General features: G+C 41.8%; 1 protein-coding gene across 1 annotated transcript in view; it reads left to right on the top strand.

Annotated features, from left to right (window-relative positions):
• Positions 1-15,503, top strand: part of eea1 (early endosome antigen 1) — a 123,464-nt gene that overhangs the window by 7,005 nt on the left and 100,956 nt on the right. Inside the window, exon 3 of the mRNA XM_069908165.1 lies at positions 8,934-9,257. The gene's annotated coding sequence lies outside the window, so the exon portion shown is untranslated. The remainder of the gene's footprint in view (positions 1-8,933; positions 9,258-15,503) is intronic.

Below are 15,503 nucleotides of genomic sequence, written 5' to 3'. Positions count from 1 at the left end.
TGGCAAGGAGACATCAGTCGCCTATTTCCTATGAAAGGAGAAAAGGTGTTCGTGAGGGGTCTGATTGGTAGCAGTGCAGAAGAGCAACCATGTGGCGTGAAGTGCCTCAGGGAGGGCCTCTTGCCAATAGTTGATGGACTGGATTTTTGACCTCAGCACCAGGAGGACCGACGTCCAGATGACCCCGTTTTCACACTCCTCCTGTCAATTGGCCCTGGGATTGTATCTAGTCGTGTGATTAGCTGCAATGCCTCGCACTGTCAAGCACTGGTGCAGCTCCTCACTCATGAAGCTGGACCCCTGGTCACTGTGGATGAAGGCCAGGTATCCGAACCTGGTGAAGATCTGCACGTGCCTTGATATCGGAGGCTGTGGAAGTTGTCAGGGCAAGGGATGGTGATAGGAAAATGGGAGTATTCGTCTATGACCGAGAGGAAATAGACATTCTTATTCGTGGAAGGCAGAGGTCCCTTGTAGTCGAAGCTGAGTAGCTCAAAGGGCTAAGTTGCCTTTATTACTTGGGCCTGTGGCAGGCGAAAGAAGCGCAGTCTGCACTCTACAGAGACCCTGCAGGACTCAGTCATGGTCTGGACTTCTTGGATAGTGAAGGGGAGGTTCCGGAATTTAATGAAGTGGTATAGGCGCATGATGCCTGGGTAGCAAAGGATGATGTGCAGCGCCTGAAGCTGTTCTGACTGTTGTAAGGTAAAACATCATGAGATGGGAATGTGTAAGGAGTTACCCTGTACAGGGCTGTAACAAGAAGGGGAGGTGTCCTTGTACTCCTGTTAGGTAAAACATCATGAGATGGGAATGTGCAGGGCTGTAACAAGATGTGAATGCATCCTTGTACTTACAAGATAAGAGAGACATTGATGGATTGAGAGGCAGGAAGCTAGCAGGGAAAGGATAGCAACAGTTTTAGTCATTGGACAAGTAATGATATGATGATGTTCTAAGCACATATCCAAGGGTATAAAAAATCACCATTTTGCTGATAACGGCAGAATGCATTCTCCGACTAACATGGTTAGTCTCAAGTGTTACAATCCGGTAATAAAGAACAAAGAACCCTGATTTCGACTCAGCCTGGTGTTTGTCTCACTCATTCATGAACAAAGCAGACCTAACACTGTGCAGTGGCGCAGGTCCGGGTCAGGGCATTGGGGGGAGTCATTGAGCTTTCCCGGCCTGTACTGATGTCATAGCTGAAGGTGGCTAGCTTGACTATCTTGTGCAAGATCTTATCATTCTTGATCTTGCCTCTGGGGGTGGTGCTGCACATGAATGCCACTGCGTGCTGGTCTGTGAGGAGGGTGAACCTTCTGCCAGCCAGGTAGTGGCACCAGTGGCAGACCACTTCCATGATCGCCTGGGCCTCCTTTTTGATGGCGGAGTGTCTGAGCTCTGAATCATGGAGGATCCTGGAGAAGAAGGACACGGGTCTGCCCCTTTGGTTGAGGGTGGCGGGCAACATCAGAGGCATCGAAATCCACCTGGAATGGTATGGTCTCATCCACAGCATGCATTGTGGCATCGGCGATGTCCTGTTTGATGCAGGTGAAGGCCGCTTGCGCCTTGACAAGGAGGGGAAAAGTGGGCGGACCTTCTCTGAGATGTTGGGAACCCACTGGGAATAGTAAGAGAAGAGCCCTAGGTACCTGCGGAGGGCCACGAGCATGTGGGGGAGGGGCAGTTACATTAGGGAGTGCATGCGTTTGGGTTCGGGATCAATGACATCATGTTCCACGATGCGTCCCAGGATGGCGAGGCGGATGGTGCTGAACATACACTTCTCCCTGTTGTGTGAGGTTCAGTGCCTCAGCCATCTGGAGAAATCTCTCCAGGTTGGCATCGTGGTCCTGCTGGTCGTGGCCGCAGATGGTGACATTGTCCAGGTATAGGAAGGTCACTCTTAGATTGTGCCGGTCTACCATGCGGTCGATCTCCTGCTGGAAAACAGAGACACCATTAGTGACCTCAAACGGAACCCGGCGGAACTGGTAGAGGTGCCCGTCTGCCTCAAAGGCGGTACAAGGTTTATCCCAGGCATGGATGGGGAGGCGATGGTAGGCCGATTGCAGGTCAATCGTGGAGAAGACCCTGTAATTGGCTATCTTGTTGACCATGTTGGTGATGTGGGGCAGTGGGTAGGCGTCCAGTTGGGTGTACTGGTTGATGGCTATAGTTGATGACCATCTTCGGTTTTCTGCCCCCTTTTACGACAAGGGGCTGGTGCTGGGCTCTTTCCGCCAGAAGCCCTCACCTCGGCCTTGATAAAGGTTCTGTTGGCCGCACAGTAGTGCCTGCTCTTGACTGCTATGAGTTACAGTCTGGCATCAGGTAGTTGAAGAGGGATAGAGGGGGCACCCATAGGATGGAGAGCTTGCAGGTGGACAGGGGGGGAGTCACTGGACTTTGTGCTGTGGATGGTGAGTGGAGGTGGAGTGGACCACCGAAGGTAAGGGTGAGGCTGTGGAGGTGATACTGGAAATCTAGTCCCAGGATTACAGGGGCACAGATCTTGGGCATGACCAAGAGCCTTAACCCTTGATATGTTCCCACCCACCCCCCATTGTCAAGTTCACTGAGCAGCTCCCTAGTGCCATGATGGAGTGGACTTGGGCTGCGAAAGCAATAATGAAATTTACTGCATATACTTTGAGTTTCAGCGTATAGACCACATTCGGGTGCACGAAGCTCTTAGTACGACCGCTATCAAACAGGCATTTTATTACCGTCCTGTTGACAGCGATGTCCATCATCAAGTGCCTGAGTCCTTGGGCAATGTCCTCCATTAGCATGGTGGACGCTAGGACCACCTCAGGGTACGAGTCGCTGCTCCCCAACAGTAGTGGCGAGTAGCAGCCAGTGGGTGCCTTTCGGAGCATAGGGTGAGGCAAGTGAGTGGTTTTGCACGTGCCTGTGTTGACCACATCATCCGGTCAGTGAGTTGGGCAAGTTGGGGTGCTTGAGGGTTGGCTAGCCCATGATGGCGGCACCCAGGAGACACACATGGCGTTGGCGTGGTCAGGCTTGACCGGAAGTGACGCCAGAAGTGGCGTCATCGGAGTGGGCAGATGTTGGATGATGAAAGATGGCAGTGCCCATGGTTGGATGCCTAGGCCGGAAGTGACATCGTTGGTGCGGGCAGAAGTGGCGGGTGAAATAATGGTGCTGCCCAGCATCCGCACATGGGAGCATCCAGAGAGTCAGAAGGGGCAGAGAGCCGTAGCACTCCCGGTGGGTTTGGAGAGGCACACTTTAGCGAAGTGGCCTTTCTTGCCACATCAGGAGCAATGTGAGTTCCTCGCAGGGCAGTTCTTTTGGGAGCACCTGTCCGACCCACACTGGGACCCGCAGTACTTACAGTGGCGGACTGCATCGGCAGCAGCGATTGTCTCTTCCACATGGGGCCCCTTCAGCGACTGCTGTTGTGCGTCGGCCAGGCCAGAGGTTGGGGGAGGGGAGTATCGAAGGCCTCTACATGATGAGCTGCAGCTTCTAGGGAGTGGAGCACCTCCATGATCCTGGTAAGGGAGACATTATTCTCTTTCTTTTCTTTTTCAATCTTTTTATTATTATTATTATAATTTATAAACACATACAGTTCAAAGAGATATAAAAAAATACATAGTAAGTAATGAATTAATACAGAGATATTAAACAATAATATTACAGAATAAAAATATATAATAAAAAAAAATTTTTTTGATCAGTTTAGGGTGTGAACTATCTCTAAAAAAAAAGATATAATTAATAACAATATATGAAAAAAGAGAAAAAAAAACCCCAAAAAAGAAGAAAAAACAAATCTGAATTAAAAAAAACTTTAAAAAAAACTTTAAAAAAAACCTACAGATATAGCTAAACCACGCCGATCACTCCGATCTCATCTTACAGCCCAATTATCATACATAATCACAGAAAGAAAACAGAGCCAGATCAACTCACCACAAATGAAAATATTGAATAAATGGTCGCCAGGTTAACTCAAACTTAGAAGGGGATTCTAGACTGAGTTTCTAATTTTCTCTAAATTTAAACATAGTATAGTTTGGGTAAACCATTGGAAAACAGTGGGAGGATTTACCTCTTTCCAATTTAATAGTATAGATCTTCTAGCCATTAGTGTAAGAAAAGCAATCATACGATCCGCAGGAAGAGATAAATAAGTCAAATCTATCATAGGTAATCCAAAAATTGCAGTAATGGGATGTGGTTGTAAATCAATATTCAAAACAGTAGATATAATGGAAAAAATTTCCTTCCAATAATTCTGTAAAGAGGGACAGGACCAAAACATATGTGTAAGGGAAGCTATTTCCAATTGACATTTATCACATATAGGATCGATATGAGAATAAAAGCGATGGAGTTTATCTTTAGACATATGAGCTCTATGAACAACTTTAAACTGTATTAGTGAATGTTTTGCACATAGAGAAGAAGAGTTTACCAGTCGCAGAATTTTATTCCAATTTTCATTAGAAATATGAAGGTTGAGTTCTCTTTCCCAATCATTTTTAAACTTTTCAAAAGTCCCAGAATTTATTTTTGTAATTATATTATATAATTTAGATATCACACCTTTTGGAGGGAATTTTGAATATAGTATATCCTCTAAAACAGTCGTAGTCTCCCGATTGGGAAAAGAGGGTAAAGTCGAAACTAAGAAACTCCTAATCTGCAAATATCGAAAGAAATGAGATCTAGGTAAATCATATTTCATGGATAATTGTTCAAATGACATGAAAGGGTTATCCAAGAATAAATCCGAAAAGCATGTTATACCTTTAACTTTCCAGAGTAAATAAGCTTGATCAATTAGAGAGGGATGAAAAAGGAAATTTAGTACAATAGGAGTTTCCAAGATAAAATGACTTAGGCCAAAAAATCTCCGGAATTGAAACCATATACGTAGTGTATGTTTAGCCATTGGATTATCAATTTGTTTATATAATTTAGTAAGAGTAAAAGGGAGAGCAGCTCCCAAAATAGAGCTAATTGAAAAATTTTGTATCGGTTTAATTTCTAAATTTACCCAATGGGGATTTCGAGATAATTCTGAATAATTCAACCAATACCTTAAGTAACTAATATTAATTGCCCAGTAATAAATTCTAAAGTTGGGTAATGCCAACCCTCCCTCTAGTTTAGATTTCTGTAAATATTTTTTCCCCAATCTAGGATTCTTGTTTTGCCAGATATAAGAGGACAATTTAGAATCGACCTTATCAAAAAAAGATTTAGGAACAAAAATAGGTATAGCTTGGAATATATATAAAAATTTAGGTAAGATCATCATCTTAATAGCATTAATTCGGCCTATCATGGATAGGGATAATGGTGACCAATTGGTAAGTAAACTGCCGATCAGGTCCAATAGAGGGAAAAAATTAGTCCTAAACAAATCTTTATGTTTTTTAGTAATCTTAATCCCTAAATATATAAAATGGTCTCTAGCTATTTTAAAAGGTAAACTATCATAAATAGGGACCCATCCATTAAAAGGGAATAATTCACTTTTATTTAAATTCAGTTTATATCCCGAAAAATTACTAAATTGGGCTAATAAAGATAAAACTGCAGGAATAGAATTTTCAGGATTGGAAATATATAACAATAAATCATCTGCATATAGTGATACTTTATGAATATCCCTGCAACGAATAATACCAGTAATATTGGGTGCTTCTCTGATAGCAATTGCCAAAGGTTCTAAAGCTAAGTTAAATAATAAAGGGCTAAGGGGGCACTCTTGCCTGGTGCCCCGAAATAATCGAAAATATGGCGATCTTTGGGTATTAGTAAAAACCAAGGCAACTGGGGAATTATAAAGAAGTTTAATCCAAGATATAAATATCGGACTAAAATTAAATTTTTCAAGAACTGTAAATAAATAAGGCCATTCTACTCTATCAAAGGCCTTCTCAGCATCTAGTGAAATAACACATTCTGAAGACTTATGTGAAGGAGTGTAAATAATATTCATCAATCTTCTAATATTAAAGGAGGAATAACGATTTTTAATAAATCCAGTCTGGTCTTCAGAGATAATATATGGTAATATCTTCTCTAGCCTTGTCGCTAGAATTTTAGAGAAGATCTTAGAATCAACATTCAACAAAGAAATAGGTCTATAAGAAGAACATTCGGTCGGGTCTTTATTTTTTTTCAAGATTAGAGAAATCGTAGCTCTGTAAAATGATTGTGGTAGTTTACCCAATGTGATAGATTCATCAAACATCTTAATCAGCCAGGGAGAGAGAGTAGAAGAAAAAGCTTTATAAAATTCCACAGAATATCCATCGGGACCTGGTGCTTTCCTCGAGTTCAGTGAGAAAATAGTATTATTGATCTCCGAATCTGTAATGGGTTTACTTAATTCTAAGTTATCCTGAGGTAATACTTTTGGGAAATTCAAATGTTCTAAAAAATTAAACATATTACTAAGGTCTTGAGGGGATTCTGTACTATATAAGGATGTATAAAAATTTTGGAAAGATTGATTTATCTCTTCCTGGTTAACAGTCAGTTCTCCATTCTGTTTGCGAATCTCCACAATTTGGCGTCTAGCTGAAATATTCTTCAGATGATTAGCCAACAGTTTACCCGATTTCTCACTATGCACATAAAAATCAGAATTAGATCTAATTAGCTGGTTTTCAATCGAAGATGTAAGTAACAAATTATATTCCATCTGCAGTTCAATTCTTTGTTTGTAAAGTTCTTCAGTAGGATCAGTCACATATTTCTTATCAATGTCTTTAATCTTCTCAACCAATAGATGAATCTTGTATTTGATGCATTTCTTCAAAGCTACTGAGTAAGAAATAATTTGACCACGAATATAAGCCTTGAATGTATCCCACACATTATTCTCCTCCAACAGTCTCTGTTGGGTCACCCTTGACTGCAACCCTTGGACTCAGGCATCTCAGACAAGTCGGTCCACCTCCCCAGCCGTCACCCCAGCTTCAATCCTGCACAGGTGTGCTAGTTCTCCCAGTGCCCCCAGGTAAGCATCTGCCTTCTCACCTGGCTGCTGCATCCTGATGCTGAGTAGGTACTGGGCATAGAGTACATTCATCGGGGGCTAGTACACGCTGGTTTGAAATCCGTACAGTCTCGGATAGCCTGGAAAAAGCACAGGCCCAACTTGGTGTGAAGTACCATGAGTCTCTTCTGGTTGGCGCTGATGTCCTCACCCTGTGTGTGGATGATCGCCTTAATTGCATGCTTCCAGATCTTGAAGAATGCTTGAGCATCTGGGTGTTGAGGGTCGATATCCAGCCTCTCGATGGTGAGGAACTTCACCACAGTCCTTTTAATTTTAAGCTCATTAAATTGTGAGTGTTGCTGTGCGAATGATTGCAAAGTCCACAGACTGTACAACAGGCTTTAATTAGCTTAGAATTGTACACACTCGTTTCAGTATCTTTGCTGGCTCCACGCATCTGACTGTCTCCACGCATCTGACTGTCCCCGAAGGGGCAGGCTCCAGTCTTTATATGGGCCGGTGATTGACAGCTGGCAGGTGGGGCCAGCATCCTAGTTTGCCTACCTGCAGGTATAGTGGTTGCCCCCTGCAGTAGGCTGGTAGGAGGGCAGCCAGTGTAGTGGTTGTGGCATAAGATATAATTGATGTGGAAAATTATATCTTACATTAATCGTTGATGTCATACTGTTCAAACACCAGTCAGACCAGCATTCCTCTGGTATTGTAACACCTAGATCTGACTCCCACTTCTCCCTCGACCTTTGTAGGCCTGGCTTAACACTTTCAGCTTGGAGATCAGAATACATCCTGGTTATGAATTTAGTTGCATTTCCCAATCGAAGCATCGCCTCCACTTCATTACTTGAGGACGGGACCATTGTTGGGCTCCATCTTTCTCACAGGAAGGACCTCAACTGAAGAAAGCAGTGGAAGGTTCCATTTGACAGTTTATATTTCTGTTTTAGTTGCTCAAAGGACATAAATAGCCCTTCTTCATAGCAATCCTCAACATGTTTAATTCCTTTCTCATGCCAAATATTTAAAATTCTATTGCCCAAATTCATGGGCAATAGTTCGTTCTTACACAATGGTGCTTTTGGAGATGTCCCCTCTTTTTTTCCTATACTTTCATTAATCTCATACCAAATTATAATCATATGTATTAGGATGGGGTTATCTGGTGTTTTATGGTTATTAATTTGACATTCCATTTATAAATTAAATCCTTTGCTGCACCCTCTCTCTCAGTGTATGTGGCCCGACTATCAAGGTACGAAAATATGTAGGCAGGCCCCTGAACAAAAAGGCGAGGGAGGAGGGGTAGGGGGAGGAACACAGTCCCAAAGGCAGGAGGTATTAGGTGGATAAGGGAGGGAGAGAACACCAGCAAGCAGGGGGAGAGGGGAGAATGGCTTTGTGAATGGAGAGGGAAGGGGGTGGAGAGCTGGAGGAATGAAGACGAAGGAAAAGGGAAGGGAGAGAGAATGGAGAGAAGTCCAGTAGAAACTGGAGGTCGCTGTTAATGCCATCCAGTTGGAGAGTGCGCAGACAGAAAATTAAGTGTGGTTCCTCCAATTTATGGATGGTCTTGGTGGGATACTACACATGTGAGTATGGGAATGGGGCACAAAATTGAAGTGATTAGCCACTGGGAGGCCTCGTCACTGATGCAGACAGAGCGAAGGTGCTCAGCGAAGCGATCTCCCAGTCATAGGTTCCTAACTCTATGTTTAACAGAATTAGATCTTAATTAATTGATGGTTAACATTATTAAGAGTGAAATATAAATTAAGTACGCTGAAAATAAAGAAACTTACATTTATTAATACTCACATTTTGTGGAGCTGCAGTATTTCTTGTATTTTGCATTTTTGTCTTCATGGTTATCCCTTGAGGTCAAGGATGATGGTCTTCGTCCCTTGACCCACAGAGTGAAGAAGCCTGTGCGTGTCTTTGGGTACGTGATGTCGCACTCCAAGAGGTGCACGATACTTCACAAATAATCAACCAATGGCATGGAAACCACGACGATTGGAGCCGATGGATTTGTTGCAGCCTTCATCCACCTTCACAGCCGCTGAGTTCAGAGTAACTTCGTCTGCCTGTTCCCCCCGTTGAGGACTTGGTTGGATTGTTCTTTGTCAGGGACCTCACCCTCGACCTTACTGCCGTGGGTGACCCTACCTGGAGCATAGCTCCAGATGGCATCGGTCTTGGGATTACAAGACCACACAAGCTTCTCTACCATGACAAGGTAACAATCTGTGGAGTTTGCATTTTAGAAGATTGCCAAAAAGAAGTAGTATTACATACAAAAAAGATTAATTTCAAGGCAATATCCTGCTGGCAATTGATATAGGTGTAGATATAAATGAAAAGAATTGGTCTGAGATTTGTTATGATAATATGAAAAACACAATAAATGTTAGATATAGAATAGTACAGTACAATTATTTACATCATTGATATATTACACTGCAAAAACTTACCAGATTGAAATCTGAATCATCAGATAAATGTTTTGGATGTAATCAAAAAGTCAGTACTTTCTTTCATTATTCATGATTATGTCCTAAATTGAACCTTCTTTGGACAAATTTAATAAACATTTCTTGAACAGGTAATAAATATTAAGCTTCCACAAGACCCTATGTTGTTTTTTATTAGGAAACATTTCAGGGATTAGGCTGAAATTAAAAATTAATTTATTTCAGAAAGAATTTCTTAAAATAGTGTTAGCCGCAGCTAGGAAATGTGTAGCAGTGTTGTGGAAACTGGACACAGATTTGGACAGATGGCATGGAGAAATGTGTAGTTCTATTCTTCTGGAAAAGATCACATAATTTAAGGAATATATATGATAAAATCTTTAAAATTCGGTCTCCATAAATGCAATCTATTGGTGTTATTCTTTGGCTTGGCTTCGCGGACGAAGATTTATGGAGGGGGTAAAAAGTCCACGTCAGCTGCAGACTCGTTTGTGGCTGACAAGTCCGATGCGGGACTTGAATATAATATATGAATATTATACAGTGTAATTGTTGTAGTATATAATTACATAATTCATCTTGAACTTCATCTACTCCTATATATACACCCACAAACACAGATTTAGAATTAGTTGTTAAATTTTAATATCTTTTTCAAACTACACCAACCTTCATTCCTAAATCTTCACTCAGAGAGTGGTGAGAGTGTGGAAATGACGTGGGGAATGTGAGCTCCATTTCGGCATTCAAGAAAACATGAGGAATGTGGATGGTAGGGATATGGAGGGCTATGGTCTACTCGCAGGTCAATAGTTCAGCATAGACTAGATGGGCTAAAGGCCCTGTTTCTGCGCTGTTGTTTTCCATGGTTTTAACAAATAATTAAACTTTGCCATTGATTTGAATCCAAGCACCTTCAAGAAGTTGTGCCTGAACTCACTTTCAAACCACCAGAGCTCTAGATAACAGAAACGTCCCCACTGCAGACAATGTGCATTGTCTCTTTTTGTTCGATTAGCTGCGATCCCATAAACCAGATAGCCATTCTGGTCAGTTATTTCGATCTTGCCAGTAAGGGTAACGTATAAAGCAAAACTCTGAGAATAACTATTCAAATCTTCTAAAAATAATAAAATTTTCCTTGCATGCTCAGACAGAATATCACAGTAGAAAAAGGGCAATCTTTTTTTGAATATTTTACTTTTGATTTTCCAAAGGCTCATGTGTCCAATAAACAAAGTATTACATTCTCTTTCCACATAATAGGATTTACAGAGTCCTTATTTTCCCCCTCCTTACACCCTTTTCCCATATTTTAAATTATACAAATACCAACATATAAAAATACAGACCTACAAAAACCCCCTAAATACTGACAATGATCCTCCTCAAAGCTCGAGGACCTCAGATGTGCAATAAATCCAGGTTGGGGCAAAAACAAATGTCATCCACATCACATTCCCCATTTCAGACTCGTAATCCTTTACCTGCTGGGACAGATTATTTCTTTTCTTTTATTCGGTGGGTGGGGGGAGGGGGTGTGAATTATATTCGTGCCCCGAAGTGCCTCAGATATGGTTGCCACACTTTAACGAATGGGTCATATCTCTTCCATAAATTGTAGGTGATTATTCTCCAGGAGAATACAACTCTGTATTTCTATATTCCATCGTGCGATACTTAGTCGGACTTCCAGGCTACCATGAAGGCAACCTTCAGAAACTGAATTTGGTGTATGGACAGTCTAAACAGTACTTCCCCAATGTCCCCTAGAAAGTACAACTCCAGATCCTGTGGAAAATCCACCTTTTTCATTTTTTTCAGAGTGTCCTCCAGGTCTTCCCAGAACACAGCCAGGAGGAGTGGACAAAGTTTAAAAAAAAGGCAATCTGTGGTAGAATGAGGCCTTATCACACAATCCCTTCCCTCAGAGTGATAAGTTCTGCCATGAAATTTCTTTCTTTCTTTTTCAATCTTTTTATTGATTTTATAATCTTTTTTTTCTTTGGCTTGGCTTCGCGGACAAAGATTTATGGAGGGGGTAAAAAGTCCACGTCAGCTGCAGGCTCGTTTGTGGCTGACAAGTCCGATGCGGGACAGGCAGACACGATTGCAGCGGTTGCAAGGGAAAATTGGTTGGTTGGGGAAACACATAATAAGTGCAGAAAGTAACACAACATATATACACTGCTATTATAATCAATACCCATATCACTAATCACTTTTAAACACTGATTTAAAGAATGATGTGAAATATTTTACCTAGTCCAGAGTTGTATGGCAAACAATTAGTACTCTGTTTCAGAAAAAGAAAGTGCAAAAAAAAACCCCATAAAATTATCATCAAAATTGTTATTGTTCTGGAAATTTTGAAAATAGAGCATTGGATTTTCTCTAAATTAAGGCAAGACATAATTTCACACAACCATTGAGCATGAGTGGGTGGAGCAGCATCCTTCCACCTGAATCTTGCCATAAGGGGAAGAAAAAGATATTATTTGACGTTTAGATGGCATTAAAGTCATGCTGTTCTCTCCAGTAGTGCTGAAAAGAGCAACTAAAGGATTAGGCTCTAATTTTAAGTCAAGAATTATTGATAAAGTCTAAAAAAACTCCGTCCAGTATCTTCTAAGGTTTGAAGAAGTCCAAAACATATGAAATAATGTAGCATCCCCATTGTTACATCTGTCACAATGAGGACTCATGCAGGTAGATATGAGAAAATTTATCTTTGGACATGTGGGCTCTATGGACTGCTTTAAATTGCAAGAGAGAATGACGAGCACATAATGATGAGGTATTAACTAATTTAAAGACCAAATCTTCAGTAATTGAAACATATGTTATTTTCCCAAGCTTTTTTAAATTTTATCAAACAGAGCTTGATGTAATTTCATCAACATATCATAAATAGTAGATATTAAACTGTTCTGTGAATGTTGTAAATTAAAAATTGTCTCAATAATATTCAGATCAGGAGCATTGGTAAATTCAGGTAATTGAGAAGGAAGAAAGTTTCTAATCTGCAAATAACTAAAAAAAATGAATTTTAGGGAATGAAAATTTGCTTGCCAATTGTTCAAATGAAGTAAGACTATTGTCAATAAATGAACCTTTAAAAGGTGTAATTGCCAAAGCACTTTCCTGCTCACGGTGTCGAAGGCTTTGGTGAGGTCAACAAAGGTGATGTAGAGTCCTTTGTTTTGTTCTCTGCACTTTTCTTGGAGCTGTCTGAGGGCAAAGACCATGTCAGTAGTTCCTCTGTTTGCGCGAAAGCCGCACTGTGATTCTGGGAGAATATTCTCGGTGACACTAGGTATTATTCTATTTAGTAGAATCCTAGTGAAGATTTTGCCTGCAATGGAGAGCAACGTGATTCCCCTGTAGTTTGAGCAGTCTGATTTCTCGCCTTTGTTTTTGTACAGGGTGATGATGGTGGCATCACGAAGATCCTGAGGCAATTTACCTTGGTCCCAACAAAGCTTGAAAAACTCATGCAGTTTGGCATGCAGAGTTTTGCCGCCAGCCTTCCAGACTTCTGGGGGGATTCCATCCATACCTGCTGCTTTGCCACTTTTCAGTTGTTCGATTGCCTTATATGTCTCATCCAGGGTGGGAACCTCATCTAGCTCTAGCCTTAGGGGCTGTTGAGGGAGCTGGAGCAGGGCGGAATCTTGGAGTGAGCGGTTGGCACTGAAAAGAGATTGGAAGTGTTCTGACCATCGGTTGACACCGTGAGCAGGAAAGGGCTTTGGCAAATACTAGAGCGCATCGGATGTCCCCCAAAGTTCCTCAACATGATTATCCAACTGCACGAAAACCAACAAGGTCGGGTCAGATACAGCAATGAGCTCTCTGAACCCTTCTCCATTAACAATGGCGTGAAGCAAGGCTGTGTTCTCGCACCAACCCTCTTTTCAATCTTCTTCAGCATGATGCTGAACCAAGCTATGAAAGACCCCAACAATGAAGACGCTGTTTACATCCGGTACCGCACGGATGGCAGTCTCTTCAATCTGAGGCGCCTGCAAGCTCACACCAAGACACAAGAGAAACTTGTCCGTGAACTACTCTTTGCAGACGATGCCGCTTTAGTTGCCCATTCAGAGCCAGCTCTTCAGCGCTTGACGTCCTGCTTTGCGGAAACTGCCAAAATGTTTGGCCTGGAAGTCAGCCTGAAGAAAACTGAGGTCCTCCATCAGCCAGCTCCCCACCATGACTACCAGCCCCCCCACATCTCCATCGGGCACACAAAACTCAAAACGGTCAACCAGTTTACCTATCTCGGCTGCACCATTTCATCAGATGCAAGGATCGACAATGAGATAGACAACAGACTCGCCAAGGCAAATAGCGCCTTTGGAAGACTACACAAAAGAGTCTGGAAAAACAACCAACTGAAAAACCTCACAAAGATAAGCGTATACAGAGCCGTTGTCATACCCACACTCCTGTTCGGCTCCGAATCATGGGTCCTCTACCGGCACCACCACTCCTAGAACGCTTCCACCAGCGTTGTCTCCGCTCCATCCTCAACATCCATTGGAGCGCTTACATCCCTAACGTCGAAGTACTCGAGATGGCAGAGGTCAACAGCATCGAGTCCACGCTGCTGAAGGTCCAGCTGCGCTGGATGGGTCACGTCTCCAGAATGGAGGACCATCGCCTTCCCAAGATCGTGTTATATGGCGAGCTCTCCACTGGCCACCGTGACAGAGGTGCACCAAAGAAAAGGTACAAGGACTGCCTAAAGAAATCTCTTGGTGCCTGCCACATTGACCACCGCCAGTGGGCTGATAACGCCTCAAACCGTGCATCTTGGCGCCTCACAGTTTGGCGGGAAGCAACCTCCTTTGAAGAAGACCGCAGAGCCCACCTCACTGACAAAAGGCAAAGGAGGAAAAACCCAACACCCAACCCCAACCAACCAATTTTCCCCTGCAACTGCTGCAATTGTGTCTGCCTGTCCCGCATCGGACTTGTCAGCCACAAACGAGCCTGCAGCTGACGTGGACTTTTTACCCCCTCCATAAATCTTCGTCTGCGAAGCCAAGCCAAAGAAAAGGTGTAATACCAGTCATAAAAAGTTAAATCATTCATAGAAGTTTGAAAAATGTAATTGGATAAAATAGGACTGGAAAGAGAAAATCTGCTTAAAATCAAGATTGTTCTGAATTTCAACTAAATCTTCACTGGAGTATCAATTAATTTATTTAACTTAATTAAAGATAAAGGTAGTGTGTATCCACGAAGTGCAGTAATAGAGAATTTTCTTGCTGATTTTAACTCCAGTGTGTCCCATGTTGGGCAATCCAGTTGATTATTGCAATACATTCAAAACGTGATATTGTAGTGTGTTGTGCATGAGCCCAATAGTAAAATCCGAAATTAGGTAAAGCCAAACCCCCATTTCTTTTAGATTTTTGAAGGTGGATTTTATTTAAATGAGGACCTTTGTCCATCAGAATATGTTTGTGTGTGTGTATATACGTGCATCTGCTTATGTATATCTATCTATCTATCTATATATATATATGTGTGTGTGTGTGTGTATATATATATATATATGCGTGTATGTATATATATGTGTGCGTGTTTATGTATATATATATATGTGTGTGTGTATACATGTATGTTTATGCATGTATATAAATACATACTTGTCCATTAGAATCTGTGTGTATATATGTGTGTGTATATACAAGTATGTATGTGTGTGTGTACATGTAGATATATATCTCTACACACACTGTGTCTCTATCTCGATCTCTCTGTGTTTATGTATACAGACACACCTGCTTATTAGAATCTGTGTGTGTATGTGTGTGTATATACATGTATGTATGTGTGTGTACATGTATGTGTGTGTACATGTAGTTCTATATCTCTACACACACTGTACCTCTATCTCGATTTCTCAGTGTGTTTATGTATACAGACACACCTGCCTATTAGAATCTGTGTGTGTATGTGTGTGTATATACATGTATGTATGTGTGTGTACATGTATG

Source organism: Narcine bancroftii, chromosome 13 (assembly GCF_036971445.1).
Source record: "Narcine bancroftii isolate sNarBan1 chromosome 13, sNarBan1.hap1, whole genome shotgun sequence".
NCBI lineage: Eukaryota > Metazoa > Chordata > Chondrichthyes > Torpediniformes > Narcinidae > Narcine > Narcine bancroftii.
The sequence above is the reverse complement of the archived record's forward strand: the minus strand, read 5'-3'. Positions and strand labels throughout refer to the sequence as shown.